Source organism: Taudactylus pleione, unplaced genomic scaffold (genome assembly GCF_031769625.1).
Source record: "Taudactylus pleione unplaced genomic scaffold, aTauple2 ptg000185l, whole genome shotgun sequence".
NCBI lineage: Eukaryota > Metazoa > Chordata > Amphibia > Anura > Myobatrachidae > Taudactylus > Taudactylus pleione.
This window is the reverse complement of record NW_028284587.1, coordinates 2,716,653-2,741,295: the sequence shown is the minus strand read 5'-3', so window position 1 is coordinate 2,741,295 and position 24,643 is coordinate 2,716,653. Positions and strand designations below refer to the sequence as shown.

Below are 24,643 nucleotides of genomic sequence, written 5' to 3'. Positions count from 1 at the left end.
CTGTTCACGCCTCTATGTCTGAACGAGCGAACAAAATTTGCGGTCGTTTTTTTGGAAACTACGCCCCCTGGCCGCTCGCATCCTACGTCATGTCCGCTATTTATTAGATTAGTCGAGTACATCGACCAGCGTATGAACTGCTCGCTATTCTTGTGGTTGGTTTTTCCTACCGCAGTCATGCGAGCAGTTCTGACTATAAAATAACCCAGTGACGTGGTCAATGACGCTGCTGTATTAATTATGCACACCCATAAAACGCCCGTTTTGTCCTTTAAGCACGCCTGCGTTCTGATCTCCACTCCCCGTTTTCAAGAACCTTCCCCTGTTACCACCCACATACGCCTCCTCCTGTCACTCAAAATTGCAGGCATTCGCTATTTAGCGAACAAACGATTTTCGGCCGCACTGACTGGTTCGCGCATGCGTATTACGATCCGTACGCATGCGCAGTTGGGCAAACATCGCTCGGAACGAACGAGCGGCCGCTTATGAGCGGCTCTGAATCAGGCCCACTGACACCCATCAGTTGCATATAAGCACATTTTATGAAAAGTAACCTGCATACCATTTCCGTTCACCTATATCAGACACCACGGGGCAAATGTAACAGGGTTAGAGTTTAGAAAATGTGAGCGTTTAGCATTGAGAGTTTAAATCGTGAGAGTTTTTTTGAGCCTAAAAACATGCGAGTTTCCATGTTCTCGGACTCTATTTATTACATTGGCCGAGTTTGAAAAGTGTGCGACAACTCTCACATGTACTAAACTCTCACCCTATTACATTTGGCCCCTCAAGTCTGCCATGAAAATTCTACTCACCCACTAGCCAGCTACAGATCACCCTGGGTCACCCAAGCAGCACTTTGATAAATAGGCTCCTAAAATGCCTGAGTATTCTAAAGGATGCCGACAAACAGTAGCATTTCTGCCAGAGATAAGGGGTTACAACCAGAGGTAGCGCTGCTATCAACGGCAGTAGCCCACAAATAGGCAACTGCTTACGCCAGAGATATTGGACCTCATTCAGAATCGGTCGAAGCGGCCGCACGGTCGTACGCCACCGATGTTCGCTATACTGCGCATGCGTAAAGTTCGCAATGCGCGTGCACAAACTAGCCGCTACGATCAGAAATTTCTCTCTCCTTGAACACAGCCAGGTCGGTAGTTTGAGTGACAGATTGAGGCGTTTGTGGGTGGTAACAGGGGAAGGTGCTTGAAAATGGGGGAGTGGAGATCCGAACGCAGGCGTGCCTAATTATGCGAACGGCGTTTTATGGGAGTGCATACGGTTTATGGGAGTGCATAATTCACAAAGTAGCGTCATGGCACATGTGACATGATCGTAGAGCTTAAGAGAGGGTATGGTCAACCTTAAGCTCTACGACCAGTTCCGATGGTTCCGATTAATCCTTATATGCCCGGAGATGACGTGTAATGCGTACGAGAAGGGGGCGTACTTTTTTGTCTTCCGGCCGCTTCCTCCCCTTGGTCGGTCAGCTACCGATCCGAACTTAGGGACGCAACTTGCGAGGGAATCATTTGCATATCCGGCCCCTTTTCCCGTACGACCGTGCTGCCGCTTCGACCGACTCTGAATGAGGTCCATACTCCCCTATGGGGAAGCTTTCTTTTAGCAATCAATGTGACATATGAGCAACGCCACAATATTTGTTCAGTTATCACAATCTCAATAGAGCATTTTTCCACATTCAATAGTTTTTAAATACTGTATATATTGTTGTAATTACTGCTCATGTGCACATCGGTTTGCCGGATTGACATATTTAGACACAGTATGCCAGTATTCCCTGTATGACCCTACATAAACACACTTGCAACCATTACAGTATCTGGTGACATAGGATAATACAGGGAAACATAACTTTCTGCTTCTACAGACCTGGTCAGCACCCCCATAGACCTAGCTGTCAGTAAGGTGGTGCAGGTGACTTTTGGGCTTTGAAGGGCACCCCCAACCTGCTCAACCCACAGATATGTGTCTAACTTCCTGGACATATCAATGCCCGAATAAGTCTGTTTGCAGCTGACCCCTTCATCTGAGAAGTGGACCCCCCCCCCCCATTCCCACAACAAGCATCTCAAATTGCTCCAGCAAGCAGGACTTTCCTCCCCTTTCGCGGTGCCATCTTCCCCAATGATATTCGGGCAGATAGCGTCTACATACTAGAGGGCAAAGGCTCTTGGCACAGCGTTAGAGTCTTTGCTATCACTGCACAGAGCCATCTTTTCGAAGATATATCACTGGGAAGATGGCTCCACAGAGGAGGAGGTATACTTAGGGGGCAGGGTGTGAGGGGTATAGCCCCCCCTGCACCCAATATAAAGTTGTCTATGCCCCGTCCCTTCCTATGGCCATCCCTGTATGTAGGCTGTTAGGTGGCCATATTATCTCAGAAAGCATTTCTGTACTTTTGTGCTAATGAAAGGAGAAACCAAATATCACTGTTACTAATACCCCTTTTCCACCTAAATTCCGGGTCTGACCCGGAGTTGGAACAAAGTTCCTATCCGGATCAGACCCGGAATTTTGCCGGCGCTGACTCGGGATACTCCCGAGTCAGCGCCGCTCACACCGCAGTCGGGTCTGCATAGACCCGGCTTTTGCGGAGTGAAAGTGGACGCTTGGAGATGACGTCATCTCCAAGCGCCACTGAAGCCGGACCAATCGGCCGGCTAGCAGCGCACTCCAGGTCATCGTGACCCGGAGTGCGCTGTTCCCATAGCAGGGTTTCACGGGCTACGCCCTTGTTAAACCCTGCTAGTTACCTGGGTTGGATTGCCGGGTCACTCGACCCGGCAATCCAACCCTCTGCCCTTTTACACCAGGGAGCTGCCCGGGTTAACCCTTCAAAACCCGGGTTTTAGCTCCGGTGTAAAAGGGGCAGTTACATTACAGTTACTGACAGTTGGTCTGAACTCTGACCCTCCCACTAGTGTCAGTGATGTCATCACCTGAGAGTTCTGGCACCTAGGGGTCTATTTACTAAGCAGTGTTAGGAGACAGAGTGAAAAGTGATAAGGTGCCAGACAATCAGCTCCTAACTGCCACCTCACAGGCTGTGTTTGAAAAATGACAGTTGGGAGCTGATTGGCTGGCACCTTATCACTTTTCACTCTGTCTCCTAACACTGCTTAGTAAATAGAGCCCCTAGTGAGCACATCTGACTTGGGACATGCCTAATACAATTATTACAAATATGCAACTTTGCCTGTAACTGTCTTTTGTACTTATGTAAATTGTTTTAGCCTCTTTATATGGTGCTAGGAAACCCTTGTGGGGCCATATAAATGAAAGCTAATAATAGTACAGATGCTCACTACTGAGAAAACCACTGTGAATTTCTATAGACCCATAGAGGACCTGACCATCAAGCTCTATACTACCCGTCTATGGCCCGTATACAATTTGAAGCGTTAAGTCTGGATCCGCGTTAAGTTACCGCCGATGACATCATTATCGCCTGTTTTGGTTTTACCCCGTATTCAATTTGAAAGACTTTCCGCCTAGGCGGAAAGTCAATGCAATGTAATAGGCGGTAAACTATCGCCTATGAATAGCAGGCAGAAAAAAGTGCAGAATTGGGGTTTTGTGGTGCAATGTTGCGTGAACCCCCCGTGCAGCCTTCAGACAGTCCCCCAAAGGTAATCTGTGTAAAAACAAAAACTTAAGGACACCCCAAAAATTGACTTTGAAAGACGGGGCGAAAAAAAAAAGTTGGTGTACAGACTTAAAAACTAGCAAACTTGACTCGGGGGGGGGGGGGGGTCCCCAAGTATTCCCCAAGCGTTTTTTTTTCAGGTGTTTGCGGCAGGTGGATTTTTCACGATTTTTCAACTTTAAATATGCTGACCCCCATTTTCAAGTACCCCAAATTTGCTGGAGCATCATTTGGGGGATGACAGGCTGATTTCCCCAAAAATGACAGTACTTTCCGCTAGTTACAGTATCGCCGGGTGCCGTTTACGCGTCCTTTGAAATTGTATACGGGGTAAAGCGGGCACGCGCGCGATACTTTAACGCCTACAAAACAGGCGAAGTCGGCATTAAGTCCGGGCCGCGTTAACTTAACGCGGCTCGGCTCAAATTGACTATGGCTCTATGTGTCTGCACAGTAGGTCTGTCCATCAGCACAGAGGGGGAGAGCTTCTGGTTGGACTGACCTGTGGAGGGAAAGGAAGGCGGCATTTCTGCTGGCTTGTGAAGCTATGTACCACCAGATGGTAAGTTCTCCATATCAGGGCTCTCCTTACCCTGTGTCTCACGTCAGCACTTCCTAAGATAAACTCATCTATACTTTTTTTTAAATGTGCGTATTGTGACATCACACACTTAGATGATAATGACCATGTCCTCAAAGGCCTGACCAACTTACACACACACTATCCATAAATGGTAATTAATCTTCCGCTGGCACAATCTAACCATACTTGAGGGTTTACACACTAGTTCCTATAGAGAGGTCTATCATTGTGCCATGACCCATCCTTGCATGCAGTTTCTGAGTAGCAAAGTACAGCGGTGAGTCTATTCCAAGAGAAACACAAGCTCTGAGTGGTAGATTTTCTCCCAAGACGAATGCAGAAGAAGTCTGTTTCTTCCCATTTAACACCCCTGGTGGATTTTACATTGTGTAGCTTTTCCACAACACTAGCAAAGAATGTAAACAAAGCAGAGTTTGGGGCCACATCTGGATCCCACGTTTTTAGCATCTCTTTACAGTCTGAGTAAGACGATAGCTGTTACCTCCATCTGTCAGATTCCCAAACTCCAGTAAGTCAGCGGATTGGATTCATTTCCAGAGAACGTGCTGGTTATGTGACCTCTCTGATTGAGGAGGAGGTTATTTACTACATCTGTATATGCTCCCAGCTCTCTCTTTACATACATAATCATTTCCACATAGATCACATATGAGCTGCAATAAAATCAGAACAGAAAGTGCATTCATAGAAATTACCAGCAAAGCAGTCTTCAGCCAACCAACTCATTATATTATATATATATTCCATTCAGTGTCCACTTTAATAGGAACACTTTTCTCCAGTGCTGGCTAGGACATACCTTTGGCCCTAGCCTAAATTCTTCATAGATGTATACGGTGCTGGGAACATACCTTAGAAATTCCGGCCCATGATGACATCATAGTATAGCGCAGTTTGTCATCTGCATGTTCATGCTGTGAGTTTCCCATTCCACCAAATCCCAATGGTGCTCTATTGTACTGAGACCTGGCGACTGTGGAGGCCATTGGAGTTGTCTGTGGAACCTGCTGGAGGTGACATGTGCTTTTTAATGGCATGGCTGCTATCTTGCTGTAATAGCCATTAGAAGATGGGTAAGGTGTGGCTATAAAGACATGCACGGGGTCAGCAACAATACTCAGGTGGCCTGTGTCATTTAGACAATGCTCAATTGGTATCAATGGCACTAATCTGGTCCAAGGTAACATTGCACACACCATTTCGCCACATCCTCCAGCCTGAACCAGTGACAGAATGGATCCATGTTTGCACCAAATTCTGACCCAACTATCTGCAGATGGCAGCAGAAATGGAAATTAATCACATGGTTTGTCCAGTCTTCAGCTGCCCAGTGTTGTTGAGCCTGTGCCACCTGTAGCCTCAGGTCTGTTCTTAGATGACAGGAGTGGGACTTGCTGCTGTAGCTCATCCACTTCAATGCTAAACATTCAGAGATGCTCATCTGGACACCACTGTTGGTTAATTGAATTACTGCATCTTTCTTGTAAGCTTGAACCTGTCTCACTCTTTAACAAGATGTTTTTTTCCCCCACAGAACTGCTGCTCGTATGTTTATTTTTTTGTATTGTGCACCATACTTTGCAAACTCTAGAGATTGTAGTGCAGTTTTAGAGATGTTTAGACAACCCTGTCAGACACCAACAATCATTCTTTCGGGATCCATGCCTGCTATGAAGGACCAGTATAGGACTATAGTTGGGGAGGAGTCGCACTCACATCAGAAGGAAAAGGAATTGTTGTCCCACGGGCTGCATTATGTGAACAGTGGTGAGGAAAGTCTTCATACACAGTGAAGAGGGACAACCCGGGCACCACTGCACATCAGGTAGTATTGCCATAATAAAAAGGGAAGAACCTCATACTGATGAGAGAGGGTGAGAGTGACACCACAGTATATAGAAGGGAAGAGCCTCCTTGAAATTGTCCCACATGCTGTGAGGGGAGGGTCAGCATGCTTAATGAGAAGTGTTTGTGGCAGGAGAGCAGGTCCCACAAGATGAGAGCTCCTTTGGATAGTGATCCCATACAGTGATTGGGAAAATGGAAAATCAGGAGGGAAGGAACCCCTTGGCCAAATGGAGAAAGAAACCCTCTACACTGAAGTGCCAAAAATCATGGAATAGGTGTCCAGTATTGTGTTGGTCCCCCTCTAGCCCGGCAAAGTGCAGCAACTCGATGTGGCATGGATTCCATAAGAGAACCGAAGACCCCTGGAGAGTTGTTGACCCATGCTATCTGGATAGCTTCCCACAGCTCCCTGATATTTGTAAGTGCAAGATATTGGGTGCGAATGGACCTCTCCACTACGTCCTATAAATGCTCAATTGGGTTAATGTCGGGCAAACGGCGACACCATTTGTTGGAACTCTCCAGAATGCTCCTCAAACCAATTCTGGACAACATGGGATCGATTACACAGTGCATTATCCTGATGGAAAAATTCCTTCATTGTGGGGGTACATTAAGGGCTGCAAATGGTCATCAAGAAATGCAACGTAGCGATTAGTGGCCAATGACGTGTTCAGGCGGACTAGCAGCAACTGGGGTTCACTGCCTCATGGGGTCTCCTACACCCCCAAACCCTACCATCAACCTAAAACAACTGGAACCGTGACTAATCGTAACAAGCCACAAGCTCAGGTGAGGCAATGTGTCCGGTGTTGTAGAGTTAACATGGGTACTCTGGTGGGTCTTCTGCTCCCGTATCCCATGGAAGCTAAAGAATGCTGTATTGACTTGCTGGATATGCGTCTGATACTTCCTGCATTGAATGTGGATGTGATCTGAGTCAGTGCCACTTCTGTTACAATGGGCAATTCTGGCCAGATGCCACTAGTCACGATCATTAAGCACCCGTGGTCAGCCACTGTGCTGTACACTGTGGTAATGCCTTCCATGAGGTATTCCCGTTACACACGTGACAAAGTAGATTAAGGCATGTTGAATGTCCGCACTTCTTCAGAAATGGATTATCCCATCCGTCGAGGACACATGTTCAAACTCAAATAATTTACGTTGCCTTGCCATAAGCAGCCTAGCCGGTGTTCAGACTAACTCGCGAGATGTCAGATTACAACTGATGCAGGTCTGGTTATTTCCAAGACATCCCAGTACGGAGAAACCACCTACCATTACCTTTACATAGAGGTGGGAAGTACACTACAGAAATGGGGTCACATGTGTTTAACAGTATGTCTGCAGAGGTGAGTCTCTGGATGTGGTGACCGCGTGATGGGGGAACCTGGAGAAACATCAGTGACTGGAAACGGTGCCAGTATCATCATGGTTACCAAGCAGGACATTCATAGTCTTTATTATGATAAATGTGTGCTTGGGCTGCAGCACTACTGCACTTAGGCAGCCTGGCTACAGTATTCAGGTCCTGGTTAAAGGAATAATTGTGAGCTGCTTTAATTGACTCCCTGGTGTAGGAGATGGTGACGTTAGAGCACTTTAAAATAATTGTGAAAGTACTACTTCTGAAATATCCAGTAGCTGCATACAACACTGCTGTGATTAAGAAGTGTGCTGGTGAAGTGAGGAGACTACACTTTAAGAATCTGATAAAGTATTGTGCTGGAGGGGTTGAGATGCTCAAGATGTGTGTAACAACCATTATGATTTGTGTGGGAGAAAATTAGTGTCAAGTCTGTACATATTTATGATGTTCTGGAACTATAATGCTTTCTAAGGCATCCAAATTAAAGCTGTTTATTTTGCATAAGAGATGGTCTGGCGCTTAACAGTTTGTACATCTGCACTGCACTTCATGGTAACATCCGTGTCCACCAAACACGTATTTGGGGACCCTCTGATCACTTATACTTCAAACATGACATATCCAGAGCTTTAGAGGAAGTGCACTACGGACCCGATTCACACCCGCTCGCAAGATGCGATCACAAGCTGGCAAAAAGGGGCCGGATATTTAAATTAAGCGCTCGCACTGCGTCACGTGAGGACGCCCACTGTGTGTTAACGAGCTACAGCAAAGTGCGGTGGCAAGTGTCTGAAGACGCCCCCTTGCCACTCGCACCACACGTCATCTCCGGAAAATGTATGATTAATCGGGACCATCGTGAGCCATGGGAGCTGCTCGCAGCCCTTGGGGTTACCTTTCCCCGCCGCAAGCACAGCGATCAGTGCGGACTGAAATACATGCAGGTAACGTGTTCAATGACGCTACTTTGCTAATTATGCAGGCCCTTTAAACGGCATTTTGGCGGACTGACACGCTTGCGTTCGCACATCCACTCCCCCGTTCACAAGCACCTTCCCCTGTTACCACCTACAAACTGCGCTGTCACTCAAAGCAGCGGCCTGATAGTGGCTTACGAGCAACCAAAATCAGATCGCAATGAATGGCTTGCGCACGTGCACTGCGAATTATACGCATGCGCAGATGGGTGAAAATCTCTCAGAGCGAGCGATCGCGCCTTAGCGAGCGGGTCTGAATCAGGTCCTATGTTATTACACTGAGTATTAAGCAGTTGCATGTGAGAAGAGAGAAATGTTTGATAGAATTCATCTTCTCAGTATTGCAGTACATGAGGACAGTGGTGTATCTATTACACCGGTCAACAACAATTTTGTCCCAACTCCCAAGGGTTTTGAAGGGTATTCCAAGGTTGCGTACACACTGGAGTGATGTGTACCCGGCGGCTGTACAATACTTTTGTATTGTATTTAAGATCTACCACTGAAATGCTTTGTGTGTTTACTCTGTACGGTTCTGCGTGCATTCTGTGCGCCTTATAAATTAAAGATTATTAATTCAAACAGTCCAAAATCTTATAGCTCAAGTGAGGGGCAAATCTTCTATAATTACAGGTAAATCTACAGGTTTCTCTCAGCACTTTGTAATGTGTTTCCAAAATGTGCATCGCCCCCTTCCCCTGTAATCACTAATGGCAGGACTTGCTGTGCCCCGGCATCTCCAGCAGGGCATAGAAGAGGTGATCTGGGGGGATATTTGGGGGGTATGCAGTCGGGAAGCCGGCGGACCTAATCCCAACAGCCGGCTTCCCGACTGCTTTATCCCGGCGAGGGTTAAATGATAGGCGTCTAAATCTAGATGCCTATCATTTTACCGACGTCGGGAGACCGGCGCCTGGCATCCCGATTGAAGGGACGCCGGGCGCCGAGCATGGACAGCCGCGGGGGGGGGGGGGGGGAGGGTTAGGTTTAGGGCTCCTGGGGGGGACTTAGGGTTAGGCACCCCCCCGGGAGGTTAGGGTTAGGCTACGGGGAGGGAGTATTAGAGTTAGGCACCCCTGGGGAGGACTTAGGGTTAGGCAGCCCTCTGGGGGACTTAGGTTTAGGTGGCGGGGAAGGGGGGGTTAGGTTTAGGCACTTAGAGGGGGGATTAGGGTTAGGCACTGGGGGAAAGGTTAGGGTTAGGCACCCCTAAGGAGGGTTAGGGGAGGGAATTAGGTTAGTGAATAATACTTACCTTAGGGACGATCAGGATTTTCACCCATGTCTGGCAGCCGCTGTCGGGATTCCAACCGCCGGACAGGCATCCACCAGTAAATCATACAGATTCCATTTGGGGCACATCCTCATGTTCCCAGGTGAATGATGCATCTGGAAGGATGACTCAGGAAGATTGTAGGGGCAATGATCTACTTCCGAACCACCAGAGAGAACACACAGATGTGTGTATGGGGAGGGGAGGTCTGCGTCGGTCCATGAGACGAAAATATTGTGAACAGCTGATATCCTGTTACACAATGAAACTCAACAGAAGCTACTGATGGCCAAATACTTTTATTTCCTGTTCAATAGATCTTCCGGAAACTCTATTGTGTTACCCATTTCCAGGTCTGGACCTTTTATAGGTAAAAAAAAAAAATATATGTGATTGCTACAGACAATAAGTCACACATGAAAAAAAAGAGAAATAAAATCAATATAAATCCCCATCTGTGTGACCCTAGACATCTATCTATATTTGCCTTGATGTTAAATGAGGCACACCATTGGATAAAAACAGTGTATATATTACATATAAGATTTCCATTAGCCAGTGATTTGCAGACATCTAGCGCACCTGTACGACAACTGTTCTTACTTACAATGGTCAAGTGACTTGCACCCCCTTCTCCCCCCTGTAATAGAACAGATTATTTTATACCCCTTGTTTAAAATTGACCTTAGGTCTGAACAAAACAACTACCGAGACACAAGAGACTTCCTGGTGTCCTCCTACCAACCACCACCCAGATATCTGTGTACATAACTATAGCTCATCCATATGCATTGTGAGCTTGGTAACGTGTGATTGGACTGCGTTACTGTCCATGTCCTGCTTCTCAACCTGTTATCAGCGCCGTCCTCCTCTCCCACTCCTCTACATTGGCGTGCTACAAAACTTGTAGAAAATCCACAATCTAATCATACATATTGTTCCAGGTTTGGTGATGATTTCTCTAGGAAAAGGATAGGCACAGGCCTGATGGTCCCATAGGCAAACGCAGGGGGGGGGTTTCCATCTGCCTGGAACCCCCCCCCCCCGCCCAGCCCACAATAGAAATAGTAATGTAATAGAATTTTACTAGTGCTGAATGTTCTTCTCAGTATCACAAATGAGATAATTAGTACCACCTGTGGATCTTTTAACATGTATCAGTCAGTAATAAATAACTTGTGCACCAACTAGGAGATCTGGAAAACATTCACTGTTAGGGATGTGCTGCTATAGAGCCCAATATATACATATACAGTATGTCCAGGGTAGTGCTAGGTTATTCTGCTGCTCCCCCAGACTCCCTGACTTGATCTGATACTATGGCCCTATGGTGATTGCTGGTCCTCTATATGCTGGAATTATGACACACAATATACTTTGTATAACGCATATTAAAGCTGGTTAAGTGCTAATTCTACCCTCTTCGTGGACTGGCCACACTAACGCTAAAATCAGGCATTTGGAAACCCCCCTCTTGAAATCCTGCGTTTGCCACTGGGTCCTAAATATAAATCAGACCAGGCTCGTACTGCCCAACTCAGGTGCCTTAATGTATTATATTGTTATAGTGCATTTGGAGAAAAATATTCAGTTTCTATACGTACTCTGGTCAATTTGATTCAGTTATGTGGCCTAGTGGGCATTTCATGCCTCAGAGCAACTCTAGCTCAGACTGACAATTCAAATTCGAAGAGCTTGCAATCTATGCACGTTAACAAATAAAACTTTACAGACACAACAACATGAACTCCTTGTCATATACTGTTCCACACAGTGGTGAGACAGCATCTGTCCCCTCTGTGATCTGGGTCACTCAGCTTTGTGCATCTCGCTATCTCTCCTGTCAGCTGCCCCTGGTATCATTCAGCCAGTCAGTGCAGTGCCCCTCACAATCAGATACTTCTGATTGTACAAAGATCACGTCCTTTGATCCACTTCTTCACTCCCTAAAGTCCACCTAGTTAATCCTAATGTATATAATCTGCCCTTGCAGCTCCTGTTAATGCCCTATTCTACTGTACTTCTTTAATTGAATTACACTAAGCAAAAAATATGCTTGATGGTCGATTCGTCAACAAAACCTGCCATGTGGCCCTAGGGCCTGATTCAGAGCCGGTCGCTATTTGCGCTCGCTCGTCCACAAAATAGGGGTGGCTATTCAAATGAACCGTTCGCTGTTTGCGGTCTGTTCACGCCTCTAGGTCTGAACGAGCGAACAAAACTTGCGGTCGTTTTTTGGGAAACTACGCCCCCTGTCCGTTCGCATCCTACGTCATGTCCGCTATTTATTAGATTAATCGAGTACATCGAACAGGGTATGAGCTGCTCGCTATTCTTGTGGTTGGTTTTTGCTACCACAATTTTGCGAGCAGTTCTGGCTATAAAATAACCCAGTGACGTGGTTAATGACGCTGCTGTTTTAATTATGCACACCCATAAAACGCCCGTTTTGACCTTTAAGCACGCCTGCGTTCTGATCTCCACTCCCCATTTTCAAGCACCTTCCCCTGTTACCACCCACATACGCCTCATTCTGTCACTCAAATTATCAGGCATTCGCTATTTTGCGAGCACATGAATTTCAACCGCACTGACTGGTTCGCGCATGCGTATAACAGTTCATACGCATGAGCAGTTGGGCAAACATCGCTGGGAGCGAATGAGCGGCCGCTTACGAGCGGCTCTGAATCAGGCCCAAAATCCCCCAACACGATATATTGTGCCGTCATTTGGAAGATTGCACAGGGTGATGGTCTACGGGCCTGCTCGCTATACTGATGTTTTCACAAATGGATCGATTTCTTGCCACTGCGCATGCGTCTGAGTCGCACATTACCGTAGCCGCACGCTGAGATTCTTCATTCCCAGTGTGACTGACAGGCACAGAACCTTTGGGGGAGGCAATGGGGATTGTCATCTACAAACGCAGGCGTGTCCAACGGGAGTATCACATCCTGCGTCTGCATTCCCTTACGCAGGAAATAGGGCTCCGGTGTATCAGTTATTCTGAATGAGTCGATGTTTGCATGATCTGCGTTCGATGCTGCGCATGTGTACTCAGTTGCGGACAGCTGCGATGTCTCCGGTGGGCAGCAGGACAAGTCCCGGCGGCTGTTCCATTAACATATTTTCGCAAATTCTCAGCTGGCAAAAAAAAATAGCGCAGCTGCGTCAGTGCACAACTCAGGCCCTGTAGCGTGTGTTCTGAGATTTATTGAAATTGGGACGACCATGGCGGTAAAGTTGCAATGGCTCCTCACTGACAGGCTCCATCATTATATAGGAGGTTTCTTACACTCCCTCCACCAACAGCAATCCCGTATTACACAGCAGCACATGCACAGGTCTCTCTACAATGCCGTCATACCTCCATATCATGCACTGATCTACTGTCACACATACAGTCACACAATGTACAGTAGCTGCTCTTAAATAGAGGAGGGGTCAGGAAAATGGGTGCTGATCACGTGGGGATGGGGGGTCCTGGATGTGTATTTTCATACAATGTGAATGTTGTGACCAGCCACAAAGAGCCCCATTCATACAGGTCAGACGCTGCTACAGACATAGGCAACCATTTACTTCCCAAGCTCCTTATGGATGTAACAAAACCTGCCCTGCTCATGTGTGGCACACGGTACCCCACCGCCAGGCACACTGCACCCACACTCCCTGCTCATGTCAGGCACAATGTACCCCACCGCCAGGCACACTGCACCCACACTCCCTGCTCATGTCAGGCACACTGTCCTCCCCCCCCTCCCTGCTCATGTCACACACTGTACCCACACACCCTGCTAATGTCAGGCACAATGTACCCACGTCCCCCTACTCATGTCTGGCACACTGTACCCACACCACTCTGCTCATGTCTGGCATACTGTACCCACACCACCATGCTCATGTCAGGCACACTGTACCCACATCCCCCTACTCATGTCAGACACACTGTACACACACACCCTGCTCATGTCAGACACCCCTTCCTGCCATCAGGCACAAAGTGCTCACACCCCCCCCCTGATCATGTCAGGAACACTGTACCCATACACCCCCCCCTGATCATGTCAGGAACACTGTACCCACACCCCCCCCCCCTTGATCATGTCAGGAACACTGTACCCACACACCCCCCCTGATCATGTCAGGAACACTGTACCCACGCACACCCCCTGATCATGTCAGGAACACTGTACCCACAACCCCCCCGATCATGTCAGGAACACTCTACCCACACACCCCCCCTGATCAGGTCAGGAACACTGTACCCACACACCCCCCCTGATCAGGTCAGGAACACTGTACCCACACACCCCCCCTGATCAGGTCAGGAACACTGTACCAACACCCCCCCCCCCCCCGATCATGTCAGGAACACTGTACCCACACCCCCCCCCTGATCATGTCAGGAACACTGTACCCACCCCCCCGATCATGTCAAGAACACTGTACCCACACACCCCCCCTGATCATGTCAGGAACACTGTACCCACACACCCCCCTGATCATGTCAGGAACACTGTACCAACACACACCCCCTGATCATGTCAGGAACACTGTACCCACACACCCCCCCTGATCATGTCAGGAACACTGTGCCCACACCCCCCCTGATCATGTTAGGAACACTGTACCCACACACCCCCCCTGATCATGTCAGGAACACTGTTCACAAACACCCTGCTCACTCCCAGCCTGTCCTATCATTCCAGTATCATTTCCCAAGCACCCGCAGGGTCGATTTAATTAGCTTTCTTTTAGAATTATGAGGACAGTTATAATTAGAACTGATAAATAATGCTACATGTCTGATACTGATATTTTATTGTTTCTTTATACACAAAGAGCAGATGAAGCAACCTGGAGATCTACTGTACAAGTCCCAGCATCTGCGCTTTGTAAGTGCAGGAAAGTCAGAAGTCCAACATATGCACAAACCTGCCAGAGAGTGACCTGGTCCATGTAAACTAACTTTAATCCACAGAATCGAAGACAATCCTTATGTGGTCCTTACAGATGTGCCCGCATTGTACAGATATGCTGGGAGTTTCACCCCCTGAGGAAGTCCTATGGACAAAACGGAATGGGATTGAAATGCTGGCAGCGGATGCCCGACAGGATCAAGATCCCGACAGGGGCAGGTAAGTACCCTAACCTCTCCTGTCCCCACCCTAATCCTCCCTTAATGTTGTCTAACCCTAACCTCCTCCTTAGTGCCTAACCCTAACCTACTCCCTGGGGCGCCTAACCCTAACCCCCCCTTACCGCTCCCTGAACCTAACCCTCCTGGAGGGGTGCCTAACCCTAACCTCCCCCCTCTGGGGGTGCCTAACCCTGCCCCCTAGGGGTGCCTAGCTCTAATCTCTTACCCTCCCAAACCTACAACCCTGCTAGACTCCCTAATCCTAACCCTCCCCCCCCCCAGCGGCTAACGCTAAGGGCACCCCGGACTTACCTTCGTTCGGGATGGCGTCCTCTGCGTTCCGGCTTTGGGATTATGGTAGGTGCCGGTATTTTGACGCCTATCATAAATCCCTGGCTGGCATTCCGCTGTCAGGATTGCGGCCACCAGTCACATGACTACATCCCGGACAAAACACCTATGCCAATTTTGAGATCAGAGCATATCGAATTATAGGAGGCTATTAAATAAAGAGACTGTACTTGTAAAAAATAAACCATACTGCGTGAGTTAAAAGGGAGTGGGGGGACATTGATCTTAGACTATCCCAAAATGGTTTTGCAAGTTTCACTCCTCTCGCACAGATAGTGTGCGGTCATACAGCGTTTTCTTGTGTGCCGTAAAAATTCTTAGTTCAAAAGCAACGCATTAAATTATTATTTTTTTTTATTAAATTAACCAAAATGTCCACCAAATCTTTCTGTATGCTAAACGAGGCTTGCGGGCAGATTGTATGTCATGTACATGCGTGTTTGAGTGGCACAAAGTATATAGTGACAGTCCTGAGGATATCGAAGATGATGAACGGCCCTGAAGGCCTCAAGCATCAAAAACAATAAAAAAAATGGTTAAAATAAACAAAAAATTTAGAAAATTCTTCGAATTGACCATGGACTTAGCATCCGAATGATAGCAGAAATGGTAAATATGGGCAAATAAACTGTTAGGCAAGTTTTGCATCAAGGGCTTAACATAATAAAAGTTTGTAATAGAATGTTTCCAAGGCTTCTCACTGATGAGCAGAAGGAAAATTGAAAGTGTACAGACATTTTGGAACAAATTCAAATTGATTCGTATGTTTTAGAAAAAGTTATTACATGGGCAGAAACATGGATCTTCCAGTACGATCCTGAGACAAAACACCAGTCCATGCACTGGAAACCATCACCACCAAGAATGAAGAAAGTACGTCAAAGAAAATCCAACTCCAAAGCCATGTTCATCGTTTTCTTTACTATGAAGGGGCTCACTTATCAATAATTATTTGTGACTTAGGGGGTAACCGCCAATAATTAGTATTCCCACGAATTTGTGACATAGGGACCTCAGCGGATATCTCCGATACCTGCTGTGATCCCTCCATCCACGTTGGCAGTTATTCACGCTGGCATAGGTTTCTATGGGGGATGCGATGCTGCCATATTTACCAAGTTCTGGAATGCGATGCACTCCGGTTATTGACCCCCCCCCCCGCAGCTTGAGCCATCTGAAGATGGCGTTAGTTGCTGTAGCCTATGGGCTACACCGTGCTTAATTAGCCGGTTGGAGGATTCCTCTGGAACCCTCCCTGGGAAGGCATACGCAGCAGCCCCGGCAGCTCTCCGTGCACATCACAGGGGCAGGAACCTTTCGGAGCGCGTGTCCTGCATGTGCAGGATGATACATCCAGGCGCTATGTTCGCATATTGCAATGTGATCATGGGCGGTCATATAATGACCAGAATGCATTGCAATAACGATCATTAATAAATGGGGGCCTATAAGAGATACCCTTTGGACATCTGATCGTTTATCTATCTAACGGGCCCAGATGAAGAACCCATAGAGACAAACAGATGAACATTTATATATTATATTTTTGGTGCGACGACATCTTAGTTGAAAATAACTTTTTAAATATTGTATGTATCTATCTATGTCACTTTGTTTATATCTTGTATGATAAATCGCCTCTTTTTTTTCTTTCTATTAAATATCCCTGTAGTGCAACCAGCTATATTTAGAGGCAGTCAGCCAGAGCCGGCCCTAACCAGTTTGATGCCCTAGGCAAGATTTTGGGTGGTGCCCCCTTGCACCATCCTTAGTTCCGCCTGTGACCCAGCACCCCTCTCCCAGCACAGCACCAATCAACCAGCAGCAGCCAGCAACATCCATCACCCCTCACCCATTGCAATACTCATCCACAGAGCTGTAACTAGACATTTTGATGCCCTGTGCCAGCAAGAGCATTGGCGCCCCCACCCCGTTTGTCTCTCTGCAGTCAGGCCCAGCCTGCTGGACTCCACAAAGGTCCATGGCAGGAGGAGCTGCTGTGGCTGGGCATGCCCACCAGCCCTCCTCCAGCGGCGATTTTTGTTACTGCCCGCTGCCCCCATTGTCTCTGCCCCCCGGTCCTGCTGCTGCAGGCTGTATGATCTGCCGCCCAATCAGAGCTGTTCTGAGAGCTAAAATCACGATAGGACAGCAAGAGCAGAGGTGCCGTCCATCTGCCCCAGTCCCACCATTGCCCGCTGTCAAGCTGAGCTGGCCGTAGACTTGGAATGCATGCCCCTAGGCATTTGCCTAGTTTGTCTATGCCTGGGGCCGGCTCTGCAGTCAGTATCCTCTATATTATATGGAAGTAAACACGATTCTAACAAATTCATAACAATCACTGAATTATATTCCAATTTGGAGTATATAAGGTTTGAGCGCTAGAGTGAAAACCTTTTTGTTAAATATATATATATACATATATGGTATGACGTCGGGAAGCCGGCGGACCTAATCCCGACAGCCGGCTTGCCGACTGCTTAATCCCGGCTAGGGTTAAATGACAGGCATCTAAATCTAGACGCCTGTCATTTCACCGATGCCGGGAGACCAGCGCCCGGCATCCCGATTGAAGGGACACTGAGCAGGGATAGCCGCGAGGTGGGGGGGTTAGGTTAAGGGTTCCCGGGGAGGAAGTAGGGTCAGGCACCCTCCGGGAGGTTAGGTGTAGGCTAGGGGTAGGGAGGGGTTACTGTTAGGCACCCTGGGAGGGGGGGACTTAGGGTTAGGCACCCCCCCGGGGGTCTTAGGTTTAGGCGGCGGGGAAAGGGGGGTTAGGTTTAGGCACAGAGGGGGGATTAGGGTTAGTCACTGGGGGGGAGAGGTTAGGGTTAGGTACTCCTAAGGGAGGGTTAGGGTTAGGGGGTAGAATTAGGTTAGACAATACTTACCTTGGACGATCGGGATATCCTCCTCTGCCGGGATGCCGCTGTCGGGATTCCAACCGCCGGGCATGGGTCCAGCGGTAAATCATACCGATTCCATATTTTATATTATATATATATATATATATATATATATACACACATACACACACACATATTTAATACTGTTGTTAGATGAATTTCTGCAATCACTTATGATACCCCTGTAGGAGAGACACGAGGAAGGTATTTGGTAAGCCCCAAGGACATGGAAACAGTTGGGAATGGGGTATATACAAATCTCCATGCGATCTATAGGATGCAATCTGCCGGATGAAAATCCCACTGCAATGTAAATAGCCAGGTCAATATTGTGTTTTATTTACCAATTAAATACACAACGATTTGACTTTGTATCAAACAAAATGATTGCAGAAATAGTAATGTTACAGATGTTTCTATTACAAGAATACAATATTGCTAATGGTAATGTAATTTGCTTTTATACATGCTTGTAGCGCTTTATAAGTAACCTTTAGTGAAGATTTGCAGAAAATATGTATCGTTATTGTCATATTTCTATTTATAAAGAAACAATTTGTATGGTGGTTGAAGTTGCCGTACGGTTTATTTAAAGAAGTAGGGAGCACCAACACTATATTTCCCCCTGCTGAGGTATGTCTGTACACAAGAAAGGGTTAATAAATGGAGGGGGAAATAACCCTAAACTAATTCCCCTATCACACTCCCTCTGGAATAAAAAAAAAGTGGTCTCCAATTTTTCTGTTAATGGAAGTCCAGGAATTCTGGGGCAAATTGAAAGCAGACCTGCAAAAATGACTTCACAGCAAATATTTAATTCTATTCAAGCGCATCAGTGACCCATTTGCAGTACTGTTTTGCTAAGGTCAGAGGAGATTTAAGCATTTCCAATAAAAATAAATCTCTAATTAATTGTAGCCCTAAGCAAGAGGCCAGGCTTCCCAAACTGCGGTCTGCGTCTCCAGCCATGTACTAACCCGAGCGCAAAGCTAGTGACGCACACAGGCCAGGGGGAGTCTGCACTATGTCATCCCTCACTGGATGGTTACCTCCTGTCTGATAGGAAGTAATACATTTATTTTCTATATGGCCGCAGTGCATTTATTATGTGATGACATGTTTAGAAACCACCGCCAAGAGCGAAGAAGCCAGGCGAATATCAATATGCATTCCAGGATTCACATGCAGCAGAGATACAAGATGCATGTGCACTATAATTCACAGAGATACATCTAATGTTATATCACCGTATGGAATACTAACATCCTATACATATACCAGGGAATAGACACCACCGTATGGAATACAGGCATCATATACATACACCAGGGAACAGACACCACCGTATGGAATACAGGCATCCTATACATATACCAGGGAATAGACACCACCGTATGGAATACAGGCATCATATACATATACCAGGGAACAGACACCACTGTATGGAATACAGACATCCTATACATACACCAGGGAGCAGACACCACCATATGGAATACAGGCATCCTATACATACACCAGGGAGCAGACACCACCATATAGAATACTGACATTCTATACATACACCAGGGAGCAGACACCACCGTATGGAATACTGACATCCTATACATATACCAGGGAACAGACACCACCGTATGGAATACAGACATCCTATACATACACCAGGGAGCAGACACCACCATATAGAATACTGACATTCTATACATACACCAGGGAACAGACACCACCGTATGGAATACAGACATCCTATACATATACCAGGGAACAGACACCACCGTATGGAATACAGACATCCTGTACATACACCAGGGAACAGACAGCACCGTATGGAATACAGACATCCTATACATATACCAGGAAACAGAAACCACCGTAAGGAATACAGGCATCCTATACATATACCAGGGAGCAGACACCACCGTATGGAATACAGACATCCTGTACATACACCAGGGAACAGACACCACCGTATGGAATACAGACATCCTATACATATACCAGGGAACAGACACCACCGTATGGAATAAAGGCATCCTATACATATAACAGGGAATAGACACCACCGTATGGAATACAGGCATCATATACATATACCAGGGAACAGACACCACTGTATGGAATACAGACATCCTATACATATACCAGGGAGCAGACACCACCATATAGAATACTGACATTCTATACATACACCAGGGAGCAGACACCACCGTATGGGATACAGACATCCTATACATATACCAGGGAACAGACACCACCGTATGGAATAAAGGCATCCTATACAAATAACAGGGAATAGACACCACCGTATGGAATACAGGCATCATATACATATACCAGGGAACAGACACCACTGTATGGAATACAGACATCCTATACATTCACCAGGGAGCAGACACCACCATATAGAATACTGACATTCTATACATACACCAGGGAGCAGACACCACCATATGGGATACAGGCATCATATACAAATACCAGGAAACAGACACCACCGTATGGGATACAGACATCCTATACATATACCAGGGAACAGACACCACCGTATGGAATAAAGGCATCCTATACATATAACAGGGAATAGACACCACCGTATGGAATACAGGCATCTTATACATATACCAGGGAACAGACACCACTGTATGGAATACAGACATCCTATACATACACCAGGGAGCAGACACCACCATATAGAATACAGGCATCCTATACATACACCAGGGAGCAGACACCACCGTATAGAATACAGACATCCTGTACATACACCAGGGAACAGACAGCACCGTATGGAATACAGGCATCCTATACATATACCAGGGAACAGACACCACCGTATGGGATACAGACATCCTGTACATATTACAGGGAGCAGACACCACCATATGGAATACAGACATCCTATACATATACCAGGGAACAGACACCACCGTATGGAATACAGGCATCCTATACATATTACAGGGAGCAGACACCACCATATGGAATACAGACATCCTATACATATACCAGGGAACAGTCACCACCGTATGGAATACATACATCCTATACATACGCCAGGGAGCAGACACCACCGTATAGAATACAGACATCCTATGGGCAGCACAGATGGTGTAATGGTAGCATTACTGCCTCACAGCTGTGAGGTCGTTGGTTCGATACCCACTACGGCCCTAACTGTGTGGAGTTTGTATATTCTCCCTGTGCTTGCGTGGGTTTCCCCCGGGTACTCCGGTTTCCTCCCACACTCCAAAAATATACTGGTAGGTTAATTGGCTCCTAACAAAATTACCCATAGTGTGTATGTGTGTGCACATGTAGTAGGGAATATAGAGTGTAAGCTCCACTGGGGCAGGGACTGATGTGAATGGCCAAATATTCTCTGTAAAGCGCTGCAGAATATGTGTGCGCTATATAAATAACTGGTAATAAATAATAAATAAAATAAATAAATAAATACATACACCAGGGAGCAGACACCACCATATAGAATACAGGCATCATATATACCAGGGAACAGACACCACCGTATGGAATACGGACATCCTATACATATACCAGGGAACAGACACCACCATATGGAATACAGGCATCCTATACATACACCAGGGAACAGACACCACCATATGGAATACAGGCATCCTATACATACACCAGGGAACAGACACCACCGTATGGAATACAGACACCACCGTAAGGAATACAGGCATCCTATACATACACCAGGGAACAGACACCACCATATGGAATACAGGCATCCTATACATACACCAGGGAACAGACACCACCATATGGAATACAGGCATCCTATACATACACCAGGGAACAGACACCACCGTATGGAATACAGGCATCCTATACATATACCAGGGAACAGACACCACCGTATGGAATACAGGCATCCTATACATACACCAGGGAGCAGACACCACCGTATGGAATACAGGCATCCTATACATATACCAGGGAACAGACACCACCGTATGGAATACGGACATCCTATACATATACCAGGGAACAGACACCACCGTATGGAATACAGGCATCCTATACATACACCAGGGAACAGACACCACCGTATGGAATACAGGCATCCTATACATATACCAGGGAACAGACACCACCATATGGAATACAGGCATCCTATACATACACCAGGGAACATCCTATACATATACCAGGGAACAGACACCACCGTATGGAATACAGGCATCCTATACATACACCAGGGAGCAGACAGCACCGTATGGAATACAGGCATCCTATACATATACCATAGGGAACAGACCCCACCGTATGGAATACTGACATCCTATACATATACCTGGGAACAGACACCACCATATGGAATACAGACATCCTATACATATACCATAGGGAACAGACCCCACCGTATGGAATACTGACATCCTATACATACACCAGGGAACATCCTATACATATACCATAGGGAACAGACCCCACCGTATGGAATACTGACATCCTATACATATACCTGGGAACAGACACCACCGTATGGAATACGGACATCCTATACATATACCAGGGAACAGACACCACCGTATGGAATACAGGCATCCTATACATACACCAGGGAACAGACACCACCGTATGGAATACAGGCATCCTATACATATACCAGGGAACAGACACCACCATATGGAATACAGGCATCCTATACATACACCAGGGAACATCCTATACATATACCAGGGAACAGACACCACCGTATGGAATACAGGCATCCTATACATACACCAGGGAGCAGACACCACCGTATGGAATACAGGCATCCTATACATATACCATAGGGAACAGACCCCACCGTATGGAATACTGACATCCTATACATATACCTGGGAACAGACACCACCATATGGAATACAGACATCCTATACATATACCATAGGGAACAGACCCCACCGTATGGAATACTGACATCCTATACATATACCTGGGAACAGACACCACCATATGGAATACAGACATCCTATACATATACCAGGGAGCAGACACCACCGTATGGAATACAGGCATCCTATACATATACCAGGGAGCAGACACCACCGTATGGAATACAGGCATCCTATACATACACCAGGGTACATCCTATACATATACCAGGGAACAGACACCACCGTATGGAATACAGGCATCCTATACATACACCAGGGAGCAGACAGCACCGTATGGAATACAGGCATCCTATACATACACCAGGGAACAGACACCACCGTATGGAATACAGGCATCCTATACATACACCAGGGAGCAGACAGCACCGTATGGAATACAGGCATCCTATACATATACCATAGGGAACAGACCCCACCGTATGGAATACTGACATCCTATACATATACCTTGGAACAGACACCACCATATGGAATACAGACATCCTATACATATACCAGGGAGCAGACACCACCGTATGGAATACAGGCATCCTATACATACACCAGGGAACAGACACCACCGTATGGAATACAGGCATCCTATACATATACCAGGGAACAGACACCACCGTATGGAATACAGGCATCCTATACATATACCAGGGAGCAGACACCACCGTATGGAATACAGGCATCCTATACATACACCAGGGAACATCCTATACATATACCAGGGAACAGACACCACCGTATGGAATACAGGCATCCTATACATACACCAGGGAGCAGACACCACCATATGGAATACAGACATCCTATACATATACCAGGGAGCAGACACCACCGTATGGAATACAGGCATCCTATACATACACCAGGGAACAGACACCACCGTATGGAATACAGGCATCCTATACATATACCAGGGAGCAGACAGCACCGTATGGAATACAGGCATCCTATACATATACCAGGGAGCAGACACCACCGTATGGAATACAGGCATCCTATACATATACCATAGGGAACAGACCCCACCGTAAGGAATACAGGCATCCTATACATACACCAGGGAACAGACACCACCATATGGAATACAGGCATCCTATACATACACCAGGGAACAGACACCACCATATGGAATACAGGCATCCTATACATACACCAGGGAGCAGACACCACCGTATGGAATACAGACATCAGACATAGGTCCTCACATGATGCTGAGAGTGTATCCATAAAATGTAACACGTATCCTCACATGATACATTGTATTCACATCCCCTACTGCATAAACCTGTGGCTTCCCGGCTCTATGCTGGGACTTTTAGTGCTGAGTTTAAGGACTAATAACAACACTAATAATCTACAGACGAGCCTGGAAAGACGCTGAAGGGTTAAGTGCTGCTCTAGTGGCCCCAGGCAAGGGGAGAAATGACCCCGCAAGCAGCATCCAGATGTGGCAGGCTCTGGGGACCTGGATGCAGACCCCTGGATTGTGGAGCAGACAGAGGGAGGGGGAGAAGTAGTGAGGGGTGTAAGTACCCTACCCATCTCCCTCCCCCCAAGTCTACATGGAGGCAGACCCTCCCTCCTTA

At 46.8% G+C, this 24,643-nt stretch overlaps 1 protein-coding gene across 2 annotated transcripts in view; it reads right to left on the bottom strand.

Annotated features, from left to right (window-relative positions):
• Positions 1-24,643, bottom strand: part of ETS1 (ETS proto-oncogene 1, transcription factor) — a 474,993-nt gene that overhangs the window by 331,687 nt on the left and 118,663 nt on the right. The gene's annotated exons all lie outside the window — the stretch shown is intronic.